This window comes from Cydia strobilella, chromosome 9, assembly GCF_947568885.1.
Source record: "Cydia strobilella chromosome 9, ilCydStro3.1, whole genome shotgun sequence".
Lineage (NCBI taxonomy): Eukaryota > Metazoa > Arthropoda > Insecta > Lepidoptera > Tortricidae > Cydia > Cydia strobilella.
The window spans coordinates 8,948,464-8,962,751 of NC_086049.1; positions in this window are offsets into that span (position 1 = coordinate 8,948,464).

Sequence of the window (14,288 nt, forward strand, 5' to 3'; positions counted from 1 at the left end):
TGCATAGGTCGTCATTACTGCTACTACTCATAATATTATAGTTATTTGTTACAAGGGGGCAAAGTTGTTGTTTAACCTCTCGTGCTAATATTTATTTATTTTAAACTTTATTGCACATAAAAAGTGTACAACAGGCGGACTTAATGCCATTATAGGCACCCTATAATATTGATACCCGAGCAAGCGAAAGATTTCAAAATTGAATTTTTTCGCGAAATTGGTTCGAAAAATTGAATCTTGAGCTTTGCTAGGGTTTCCAGGCACGAGCGTTAAACAAATTTTGCCACCGAGTGAAACACAAATTTTTTCACCACACCAACACAAGGAAAATACTAACTACTGTAAAATTTAAAACAAAACAAAAGCAATTATTAGGTATTTATCATTCAAAATCATTATTTAATAGTCAATTCGATCTACCAGCCTACAGGTAACAACTCAAAATTTGCATTTGATTACTTTGCCCCACATGTGAATAAAATGCAACTTTCTTATCAGTTTTTGAACAATCAAGACAGCCTTTACTAGCTATTAGTGTGGTGAAAATACATTTGATGATCAAAAATTCTGCTGAGACACCTAGTGAATGTGGTTAAAGCTTTGTATAACGGTTACCGGTACACCATGCTGTAGTGCCTAAGAAAATAATGAAGAATAAATGTAAACATGTGAAGTTTTTACATGCGATGACGATAACGCCGTCTTGTTATATAAACAAGAACACAAGAATCTATTTCAATTTCCCACGTCGCCGCCGCAAGTGGATACGCCGACATAATAATTCCATGTTGTTGTTGGTTTTGATAAAACGCATACATTTTATACGCGAAACAATTTTCGTAATTCCAGACAGCTCTTCAACACCGCCAGAATAACAATATCCCAATCTTCCGGTGTCACGTACTAACCAGTCGTTGGACCCCCAAAGGAGAAAAGTAATCATTTCTAGCAATCGAAACATCGAAATTTATATTCAGGGACCGTCAATTTTAATATTTAGCTTTTTCTACAAAACGAAATTGACTGAATATCTCGAAAAACGTAGGCTTGTAAATTGATTTAAACATTTTGTACTTTGAGATCTGAGAATAATTTGAAAGTTGTTTTTCAGCGGTTGATCCTTGTATATTTAGATTTATGTATCTAATACACTAAGTAGAAACGATATAGAGTGGAGTTGCTTGAAGCGGCATTCAAACATAAAAAATCTGTTTTTAAGTGATATCGATACTCTCTCTCGGTGCATCTTCGCTCGACCCTATTTATTAAAATGCGAGTGCGAAGCATAGAAGATTGTAACATATTAAATATGAAATCAATAACTACATGAAGTTTAACGGAATAACTAAATAAAAGCAATATACTTATGAAATATATAAAGCTGATCATGCACGGCCATATTTTATCGTGAACAGTCCTATTTAGGTTCATTTTTCGTAATTTGTTTTCACAGTGATAGTTTTCAACAATTTTCTAATATTATTAACTAAAACTGAACACGTCTTCTTACCATACTCAACACTCTTACAGGATTCACTTAACTAACGTCAAACTACTATCGGTTAAGGTCTCACACGTGGAATTTATGTAACATTCGGTATATATATGATATGATATGATTAAAAAATACGCGCCAAATTAAACCTTTGCCCTCATTCATTTTGTTATGAGTATGAATCAATCACACGTAAGACCTGATAAAATATCCAACGATACCAGTTTCATTCTGATTCTGATATATTGATGCGTATCGAGATATCTACTCTAGCCTTTGAAGTTTCGGGTTGTACAAAAGCGATTAATTAAAAAGAGAACCTCCAAAAAGGATCCAATATCATTCGGGTCTTCCAATCGGGTGTTCGGCTTTCTAGTGGTTGTGCTGTATTTTCAAATTCGTAATTCGGACGATTTGGTTCTTTCCAATAAAATAAACATTACCTCAGATTGGCGATTTTCATTTCTCCTTTCGGTTTATTTTTGAATGGTCAATTAAATCAACAGCTGATGTTTTCATTCGTTACGTGTTTTGCATATTTGTGAGTATGCAATGCAGGTACCTGTTATGATAGCTCGTATAAGCAAAGAAACCGTCGGTCTGTATAAAGAACCAATCATATAAAGATACTACTTGAATATATTTACTTTATATTTAGAATAGAATATAATAGAATAGAATAGAATAGAATTTCTTTATTTCTCGAAATCGCAGTACGGCTGACCAGATTTTCCTCTTAAAACAGATCATGGAGAAGAGATGGGAATATGCACAATCTGTAGACGTAATGTTCGTAGACTTCGCTAAGGCATACGACAGCATAGACAGGGACTCTTTATACACCATACTGAGGAACTTCAACATCCCTAACAAGTTAGTTACCATGGTTGAGGCTGTAACGAGGGTCAGTAATATGAATGTACGGGTACAGGGCGATCTGACGGATGCGTTTTCGGTGGACACAGGGTTAAAACAGGGCGATGCTCTATCGCCAATGCTTTTTAATTTAGTACTGGAGCACGTCCTCAGAAAAGTTCTAGATTTGGAAGTCGGACTAGAGCTGAATGGAAAGCATATGGTAGTGGGGTATGCAGATGACCTGGCTCTTTTGGGTAGTAGTAGAGCAGGGGTCCAGGTGGCGACTAAGACCCTTGAGACTGAAGCGTTGAAAGTAGGCCTACGTATAAACCACGGTAAGACCGAGTATCTCCACATGCGACGTTATAAACCCGATCGAGGCAAACCTGCAGATCTACATGTCGGAGTGACCGTGTTTAAAGGGGTGGCCAAATTTAAATACCTAGGCTGTACGATCAATGACAACAATACCCGTGACGAGGAAATTCGCATTCAGAATGCCTTGCGGTGCGGTGCAGCTCTGCACAAAGTCTTGGTGTCCAGGCTTCTCAGCAGAAACACTAAGATCCGAATTTACAAGACCGTAATCCGACCTATTTTAATATACGGACGGAAAGTAAGCTGCTGGTGGCTGAGAGGAAGATTCCGCAAAATCCTCGGTCCAACGCAGAGACCCGATGGCAGTTGGAGAATCCGCAAAACCGCCGAAATTGAACAATTAGTTGCTGAACCAAATCATTGGTGTGACAAAGGCGCAAAGGCTTCGGTGGCTCGGCCATCTGGAGCGAATAGGAGACGATCGGGCGGTGAAAAGAGCGTTTGAGGGAAAACCGACAGCACGCCGCCCGGTCGGGCGACCTAGATACCGATGGCCGGATGCCGGATGTGGTGGACGCTGATCTTGCGCGAGCTCCAGGTCCAAGACTGGCGAGAAACTGCACAGGACCGGGATCAGTGGCGAACTGTCGTGTTGGAGGCCAAGACACAATTTGGGTTGCTGCGCCGGAGGAGTAAGTAAGTAAGTTATTTGCCAGAATACGTGTATAAGATGACAACAGAAAAGGTTTACATGTATCAGTATTCAGTCGAGGACACGACATGCAAATAATTGACAATTTAATAATTTTAACATAAAATAAAAGTACAATATAGAAAATATTACGACAGAAATGAAAACAGTGGGTAAATTATTCCTGTTTTCTGAAATTGGTCTTGTACTGTAAACTTATATGTGTGAAATAAATAGATGACATTAATTGGAATTTGAATTGAATATGTAGGGTAATTATGTACATAATTCTCTTATAAATTCTATCCTACTCTGATTATGTAGGTATACGGCGTAAAAAAATAAGTATACAGGGTGAAATTGTTATGTTTGACCATACCTACGCTAAGCTAAAGGGTGTGTATATGTGGGTCATACTAAACAACTTGTACTATGGGGCCAACTCCGAAATCGCGAAAAAAAAATCAGCCGTTCCATAGAAAACAATACATTGATGATTCACCGAAATGTATGAGACGGCAGATTTTTTTTTCGCGATTTCGGGGTTGGCCCCATAGCATATATCCACTCCTCAGCGTATGGTAAAAGATAACAATTTCACTCTGTATATTAAAACTTTTGTGTGTAGGTTTCAAATTATAAACTGTGCTAATGCTAACATAAACAAACTCACTTATTGAATAATTTTGCAGTTTGCGTGATCAAGATTTAGGGAAGAATCTTATCTCTCAGTTGCTTAAAACACGGAGCACGAGTTGTGTGTTTTCGCCGCGCTTTACTCAGCTGTACACCTTCCTGTTAAGTATTAGGTAATTGTATGTTTATACGTCGCAGAGTTTTTTTGCAGTTTGCCTATACCTACACATACTTAGCAGCTATGTACCTACTAACAGTGAATACTACTTTACGCAATCTTTTTATTTAGCTTTGTCCTGATTTTAGAGACAAGACGACAGACATGACATAATGACAACGATAAGTTTGAATACTGCTAGTTAATCAGAACTACTACACGGGCTGTCTCCATCATGACACGGCTCGTGTAGTCGCGTTTATCATTTTTCTTATTTACGGGCCGCACAGCCTTACCGACAAAGGGCTACAATTCTCCTCATTACCATAAACTAAACGATGCGGGCGATGACTTATGGTAGTATGTTGGAAAGTTACAATTTATACACGATAGTCAGTAAAGTACACAGCCCCGCGAAAGTGTTGCGCTGCTCGTGCGTGAATGATTATAGACGTGACGACGAGCTCAGCCGTGCTATTCCTATAGTTTACCGAACGAGCGGTGAGTTTCATTCAGTATAAGGAATGTTTTCTCTTTTGTTCCCTCAAGTTAAGAAAACTGGAGCCTAATTTCTGGTTGTCTGTATTAAAGAGTAGAGCTGTCTAGCGTTGCTAGCTTTTGGGGTTTATGCCAGATAGGACCAAGTAAACCCCAGGCCAAAAGTATGAAAAAAAAAAACGTTTTTTTCTTTAATATTTTATGTTTCTATTATTATTATTGTATATTGGTAACCAAAAACTTACTTTAGGCAACCCCAAAAGATTAAAAATACACCCTAAGTATTAAAACAACCTAATACTTATATATTGTAAAAAAGATAATAACTAGAAATTAGAAACAATTAAAAATAAAGAAATTACTTTGTTCTGTTTTAGAATATATTTTATGCTATTCGTGCACTCTGTAAATAATGTAAATAATGTTTGTTTGTATTTCTCTATGTAAGTGAATTGTAATATTCTTTTGGAGAAAAAAAAAATTAAACCATAGACCATAAATTTTGAAAAAAATACATATCGCTATGTTTAATTGCCTTACAAAATGATAAACTAGCAGTTGTATAGATTATCACTACACCTCATAAAACAAAGTCCTCCGCCGCGTCTGTCTGTCTGTATATTCTTGTTCGCGATAAACTTAAAAACTACTGAACAGACTTTCATGCGGTTTTCACCTATCACTAGAGTGATTCTTGAGGAAGGTTTAGGTGTATAATTTGTTAAGAGACAACAGGAGTGGTCATTTCTCCATACAAACGTACTCGACTGTTTCCTCAGTGGTTTTTGAAGCTAGAGTAATTTTCAACACAGATTATTATTATTAATATCTGTGTCGGACTGTTTAGATTTTTTTGATATTTTTGTTTTTTAAGGCGCTAGAACACTTCAAATATTCGCAAAAACGGTCTAATTTACTAGGCCGCAAAGAGAAGTATGGTATTCAAAACTGACATCAATTAGCCTAAAAAGCAAAACAGTCCGACACAGATAATTTCATTACCTTCAGGTCTCAAAATTTCGTTACCTTTGGTTTTGGAGGATGAAACAGTCGAGTACGAAACCTCGTTTTTGAGACTTTTACGCAGGATTTTTCGCCTAACCTGGTGTTGTCCTTATTGCACTAGTTTAAGGAGCCTCTTCCGTTAGCGAGACGGATATATTCACCTAAAATATTTAAATCTCAGCTCCCGTAACCTCTTAAGGTTTTGTGTAACCCATGCCGTGCGAAGCCGGAGCGGGTCGCTAGTATACTTTTAATAATATATGTTCTACATGTTATCGGTTTTACTAGTTTTTTTTTGTAATATTCTTGTTGTAAATTGTCATATAATAGAAGTTTGTTTCCATACTTTTTGTCTGGTATATTTATTTTTTTGTCAAGTACTTCAAAATACTTGTCACGTATTTTGCATTGCTAGTCAACTTTTACATTTAAGCCCAAGGCTGACGCTGCAATCGTTTCCTCTACCCTCATCATGGAGCTTGCACAATGAAGTTACACTGGTCCACCTTTGCGTTCGCTCTCCTGGGATAGCTCTGTACGCAAAGGCAAAACGCGGCCAGTCTTCGGGCAAATCATTTTTCACCTCAGCAGCTTGAACAAGCCTACTTTCGTCACTCCCTGGAGTGAGGAAAGTAAGTGCGACTTTCCTCACTCTAGGGAGTGAAACAATGTAGCTTTTTAATTTAGTGAAGGCCATGAACTTCATGGAGGCCATGGAGGACCTCAGTGCGTTGCTCGCTGATCTCAGCAGAGTATCTGAACGAGTTGGTCTGAAAATGAACATGGACAAGACGAAGATCATGTCTAACGTCCATGTTGTGCCAACTCCCGTATTAATCGGAGGCTCTGCGCTCGAAGTTGTTGACGATTATGTATACCTAGGACAAACAGTCCAGTTAGGTAGGTCCAACTTCGAGAAAGAGGTCACTCGTCGAATCCGACTCGGTTGGGCAGCGTTCGGGAAGCTCCACAGTATCTTTTCGTCCAAATTGCCGCAGTGTCTTAAGTCAAAAGTCTTTGACCAGTGTGTGTTGCCAGTGATGACATACGGATCTGAGACGTGGGCGCTAACAATGGGCTTCATAAGAAGGCTCAAGGTCACGCAAAGGGCAATGGAGAGAGCTATGCTCGGGGTTTCTCTGCGTGATAGAGTCAGAAATGATGATATCCGCAGTAGAACTAGGGTCACCGACATAGCTCGCAGAATTGCAAACCTTAAGTGGCAGTGGGCGGGGCACATTGCTCGCAGAACTGATGGCCGGTGGGGCCGGAAGGTTCTGGAGTGGCGTCCGAGTACCGGAAAACGAACTGCCGGTAGGCCTCCAACGAGATGGAGCGACGACCTGGTGAAGGTCGCGGGAATTGGCACAGGATCGGTCGGAGTGGCGAGCCTTGGGGGAGGCCTATGTCCAGCAGTGGACGTCTATCGGCTGACATGATGATGATGATGATGAACTTCATACTTTTATTACATTTTTTTTTATGGTATGGTATGGTATGGTTTGGTATGGTATGGTATGGTTTGGTATGGTATGGTATGGTATGGTATGGTATGGTATGGTATGGTTTGGTATGGTATGGTATGGTATGGTATGGTTTGGTTTGGTTTGGTATGGTATGGTATGGTATGGTATGGTATGGTATGGTATGGTATGGTATGATATGGTATGGTATGGTATGGTATGGTTTTGGTATGGTATGGTATGGTATGGTTTTGGTATGGTATGGTATGGTATGGTATGGTAGGGTAGGGTATGGTATGGTATGGTATGGTATGGTATGGTATGGTATCGTATGGTATGGTATGGTATGGTATGGTATGGTATGGTATAGTATGGTCTGGTATGGTAGGGTATGGTATGGTCTGGTATGGTTTAGTATGGTCTGGTATGGTGTGGTGTGGTGTGGTGTGGTATGGTGTGGTATAGTATGGTATCGTATCGTATCGTATCGTATCGTATCGTTTCGTATCGTATCGTGTCGTATGGTATGATATGGTATGGTGCAACACGAGAGCAAAATTATTTTACATCTCGTGTTTTCGAGTCCCTCGCTACGCTCAAGATTCTACCTTAGAATAACTCGCTTCGCTCGTGATTCAATTATAGAATCTTTCGCTTTCTCGGGACTCAAAATAAACACTCGCAAGAAAAACCAACTTTCCTCTCTTGTTGCACAAATAACTATTTCCAGTGAGTTCCCATAATAATGAGTTATACCTGTTTTCAACATGAGTGCAGCGTAAACATGCTACATAGATAGGGTAGATCAGGGACGAGAGTAAAAAACACTCTGTACAGTGTACCTATACTTTAAAATAGTCAAAGTAACTATCCCGCTATATATCCTAATATGTATAAGTTGGCGGTGCGACTGTGCGTTTTTTGTCTATATGTTATTTTAAAGTTTTGGATAATTTTCGAACCTTGATATCAATTGGATTAGTGTCATTTTTAGATCGGGCAAGTAACAAAGCGCTACGAAGATAAATGTATCTTGTCACCCTGGAATCTATGGCAAAAACAATCGCCAAATAAACAGTGTACCGAATGTAATGAATGATAAAATATGGGTAGTTATATGTTGCATTTCATTGGTCAATAATATTGACAACACTGGGTGTTAAACAACTATTACCTTGAGTAGGAAACACAATTTTAAAACAGGAAACCTAATCGCACTAATCCGTTTTTGTCAAAATTGGTTCTGAATACTAAGCCTTGAGTCTCGGTCGCGACCTGCACAGTAGCTGCGTCCCATGATTGGCTAAACGAACAAAAGACAATAGTCGAGAAATTCCTTCATTCCCTATTCTAGTGAAAACCTGACTTTACTTGGCTATTAAACCGAACGAATCGCCCTGGCTCACTGACAATAAAAATGCTACTGAATTTCTTTCGGCCGTATTTTCAAATCGCCTGAACTCGCTTGGAATGCTTGTTTGAGATATTTAGGACCCTTTACGCCTACAGCTGACTTATGTGACGGGCGCACTGACGTGCTGCTCTCAACAACCTCTGAATGGTAGAGAGATCCGTATAAATACGCAAATACAGTAAAACCTAAGTATTTATATTCATCGTACTCGGTTCTTTATTGCTGTACTTACACGCACTAATGAACCCACATGACAATGTGTTTCTGCATGATAACAGGAATCTAGTCTATTTTTTTTTTAATGGAATTATTCCGCCTTTGAACAAAATTCTTGGCCTAGAAATTATTTTGGCATTTTTACAATATTTCATGTAATCAATTGAAATCACATTGATTAAATAAGCGGACATTCGCATATTGAATTTGATGAGGTCTTACTACATGCCCACTTACTTAATGTTTTAGTGAATAGGTATCCTACTTCCCTTATTGCAGTCTCTAATTAATTACTCTTTTATGATATCAAATTCAATAGAGTTCAATTAATAAAAAATAAAAAAAGATGTCCGAGGAATGAAATAGGGAATTTTTCGACTTATCAAAGAAAACCAAAGACATTTCAAACAATAAATCCCCGAAGGGTCCCGTATAAGTATAATATTTGCAATAAATCACAAGTTCTCCCCGAGTGTGTGAAACACCGACGTCCTGTTATCGTCATCTTCTGAGTTACGTTATTTGGGTACACTGAAAATTTTCTACACGATGGAAAAATAACTTTTTTTCACGCAAAGTATGCGATAAAGTTCTTGGACAGTGCGGTAGATAAAAAGAATTATGACTAAACCTTATAACACATTTAAGCGGGGAAAACCGTGGAGTAGAAGTAAAGTACCTTTGTGAGTTTGTAGATAAAGTAAGATAAAATTAGATTACTAACGTTTCATGCAATAACTGAACACACACTCTTTAGTTTTATTTACATACACGTAGTGACTCCAAGTGAACATTAGTTTCCTTTCATTTAAACTTTGAAACCGCTACTCGAATATCAGAATTATGGGTATAATTATTATCGCTAATAGGCAGGCTACCTTAAACTTTACGTCGACATCCATTGGGATAAGTTAACATGCCACACTATCGTTCCCTGTGGTTTAACCCGACCAATATAAATCATTCGCGGCCTTGGTACAACTTTGTTGTTTTCGACTATAATTAAACTAGGTGTTTAACAATATATCAGTTGGTATTTAGACAACCCCCTCGTTAAGGGATCGTGAACAGCGTTACTTGACGTAATATACCAACGAGCTCGTACATATAAACAGACGAGCCTTAAGCTATCTCGACCACTCGGTGTGAAATCTATGAATGTGTGAGTCGAGCCAAAGTGCCCCTATCTACCTACATCAGGTTTAATGTCACAATGCCACGCTGTGTCCTACTATTGAACCGACCGTGTCTAGCCACAATAGCGCCCGCAGTGTAGTTCTCTGGGAAGCGTAATTTTCTTAGACTAATATTTATTTTGCAAGCGTCGCTTTTATGCAAGTTGCATGCTAATTGTTACGACTAAATAGCAGACAAGGCGTGTTGCTAAAATATATTATGTTAGCAAATTGTTTGTACTTATGTTAACATCGGCCTTCTGTGCCACTTTTATCCTCTCATCTATGCCATAAACTATAAATCTCGGTGACAAACCAAAGAATGTCGCCCAACTACAACACCGCCAACAAACATTATTATGTACAAGTATTTGACGCAAAAGTTCCAAGTTGCCTATTATGGCTGCGGGGTAGAGGGTGCTTATTCATAAGTTGTTCTGTTCGCAGATACGTCAATGTTTGGGACTATATACGGACAAGGGTCCGTTTTGTTTAAGTAAGCTATAAATTGTTGCGTAGGTGTGATCGATTAGATTGCTGATGTTAGTGAATATTATTAATACAAATGCTTAGAGATATTGTTCAGAATTTTGTTATATATAAAAATATATGCAAATATTTGTAAGCAGGTTGATGGTTGATCATTTTTAAAATTAATTAGTTTTTCTTTTTTTTTACTTAGGTTTTGTAATGATAAGCACTAGGAAGAAGTCAATAGATCTTAAGGGATGTTTACATTGTTTACCTATGATAATACTTTTTACCCAACTTTGCTTAATGTTAAATTTTAAAACTAAATATAAAGACCAAGACTGAATTGTAAAGCTTTGTATACCTACTACATACTATAAGATATTTCAGCAGAATGAAATCCTTTTAAAATAATAATTTATCGTAGACATGATTCTAACAACATACTGATAATATGCTTATATAATAAAACGAAATGGCTAATAATGAAATTCTTGTACAAAAGGCCGCTTGACGCCAACGGGGAGGGGTTAATAGGTTAATTAATTCTATCATGTACCTATTTTACTGAATTGATATTTTGTCATAATATTTTTTCTTAGATATGTACCTATAATATTACCTACAGAAATTTCTTTATTAGTGTATTAATGCCTGTTATGTGCTGATGTAAAAACGAGCTGATTATATTTTATCCATTTTTTCTTTGATAGGGCATCATCCTATCGACAAAAGAGAGATACAAAGTGATTAAAATAAATTTTATTTCTAAATTGAGACTATTCGAGATCTTTCAGATATGAACTTATTAGAACGGAAATGTCTGTTCGCTGATTTCAATTCCCAATCACGAACAGTTTAGCTTTTATCCTGGATTTAAAGGGGAATTTGATAAGTTAATTGACGTTTAAATAATTTACGTTTAAATAGAGTTGAGGATTTTATGTAGGTACCATATTATTTGTTTTCCTGTCACTGCTCATAAAACCAACATCGTAACACATAGTTAGCCAACTAATTGCATCAGGTAACATTAACTAATTGCATGTAAAAATACGCAAGTAAGTATAACGGCTGTAACGTAGCGTAGTACATTTTTGTAATATTTTTTAATACAGTGTAATACAAACATATCTCAGGAATGTTCTAATGTTAATCTTTTTTTAATTAGAACAATAGATAAAAAAAATCAAACAAAAGTTATTTCCAATAATCAACAACAAAAAGAAAGATACTGTATTAATCATTGGCAGTGTTTTTGACAATTTGATCAAAAATGTTTGTCAAAAGTCGGAATCTTATTAGTGTCGAAGAAGGTTTCATACTATTCTATGTAGATGCAGGAGGCTGTCTTTAAGGTTTTAAAGCTGACAAGCTAACCAAAGGTATGTAATTTAGGTAAACAAATAAAAGATGATACTGATTCAAGTACTTACTGTTTTATTATAACAATATCAAATGTGTCCTCAGTCCTCACACTTAACTTACCCATGCAGGCATGAATGCTTGCTTTACTATAATTAAGGCATAAGCGTTAATAAAATAATTTAACCATACAATTCACATATTAGTACTTTCTTCCTAAATCTCCTTTTCTGTGGGTGGTTAAAACAAGACTGCCTCACGGCCGTTGTCACTATTCCCGCTACTTCAGGCGTCATCACTGTCGGCCAATCAGAACGCCGCGCCACCATTTTAGCAGCGCCCTGATTGGTCGACGTGCCAACTGTCAGTCTTGGTTTAATCATTTCACTAACTTCTTTTACTAAATTATTAGATTATTATTAATAAAAGTACAAATGTATGTAAATAATATGTTATAATTTATATAAAGCTAACATCTATGAGGATGTATTACCTCAGGGGCTACTATAATAAGTATTATATTCTTTGCTACTAACACATACCTACGGGCTGCTCCAAAGTAAATAATCGTAATTTGTTAATTTCTTCGTAACCGCTACACTGGTTATGATATACAAAGTATCATACTGGTTCTAAATGAGTGTGTACTGTCTTTTCCGAAAATATTCACAATTTTTACCATATTTGATTTTCTCAATAATTAGCTTCCTTTCCCGAAAGCATTTCTAACCATTCGCATATTTTCCCATTAATTTTATTTTCCAATACCTAGCGTATTTTCCTGTTAGGCTTTCTTCTTTAACGGGCCTGCCGTCAGGGATAGTTTAATAATTACTACTTATTAATTTATGATTATCTTATCAAACTACACAATAAAATTGTTAGGTTGTCGTTTGAGCGTTATATATTCCACATTACGTATATTTTTTTGTCCACGGTCTTCTGTCTGTTCTGTCTACTAAATATTCCAGTTAAAATTATTTTATTATTTTTAATTATATAAACCAAAATATACCTTATTACATTATCTTTTCACAATACCTAACATAATGTAGGCAATTTATTGTTTCACAGGAGTCGGGAAGTTTAAAAAGCGTTTTGAAGCTTTATAAACTTTATGAAGTTTTTAGAAATTTAATAAGGGTTTTGCTGTGGGTATTTTACCACACCCTGAAATAGTCACCTCCGTCCATTTCGATGTGGTTCATACACATGGGAGCCACGTGGCCAGAGAGCGTGAACACCCGCGTTACACAGAAGCCAGCTTCACCGGACAAGGCGAGCCTCCTGCCCCGCTGCTCCAAGGTTTTCAGTTTTGACTGTTTTGAGGTTGGTCCGTTCTATATTTTTGATTTTCATTAAGTATGGGCGCCCGCTTCAATCTGATAGTTTACCGTAATTTATGAGCAACAAAAAATTCAGTTTAGTGTTTTGAAAGTTCTGGTGTATAAAATTTAAATTTAGTAATGTAGTAATTTAGTAATAGGTATAATAATTAAATAGTTGAGATCAATACATAAAAAAACCGGCCAAGTGCGAGTCGGACTCACCCACCGAGGGTTCCGTACTTTTTAGTATTTGTTGTTATAGCGGCAACAGAAATACATCATCTGTGAAAATTTCAACTGTCCAGCTATCACGGTTCATGAGATACAGCCTGGTGACAGACGGACAGACGGACAGCGGAGTCTTAGTAATAGGGTCCCGTTTTTACCCTTTGGGTACGGAACCCTAAAAACATTCATAACTCATCTGTGCTGACTGTGCTTATCAAATAAATAAACTCCACTTCCTAGACAGAGTTCCTACCAAATCTACTAACCAGACTAAACGCCAAGCCAAATAATTATAATTATAGTTGATATCAAGGTAGGGTTCTAAGTACACAGGTACTTACTTCATTATTGATGGCATTCCAGTTGAGAACTGCTTACGTTGTTGCGCTTGATATTTACCAATATACATCCTAAGCTACATACATCATACCGTTGTCTGAGTACCCATAACACAAGCCTCCTTGGGCTTACCGTGGGACTTAGTCAATCTGTGTAAGAATGTCCTGTAACATTTATTTATTATACAAGTACATACTCACATTATCGACCTCACCCTCGTAGGTACCATATTTATTTAGTTTTTAATTTAAGATCGCTTGTGTGAAACTTTATTTTGGACCCTCTTAAGCGACCCAGCTTTACCACTGATCTTTTGCTCTTGTTTTATGGTGTCAAATTTAATATATTCTCTCGAGATAGACTTTCATGCAAGTGAAGTGGTTTAGAACTTTTAAGTTTATAGTCAACAGTCTAAAGGCAAGATTTAGTTAAGTAAATAAATTTTGTTAGATATAAATTTTGTTTAATTATTTCTCCTCTTAGCTTTCCTGCAGCAAAGTTAGACACCGTAATGATTAATTTATTTTCGATTTACTTATTAATCTTTGTTAACATGGCTGTACCAATTTCGAATAAGCCGGAGCTTTCATCTCATTTATTTTTAACCCTTTGCAAACAGCTGTGTTACACG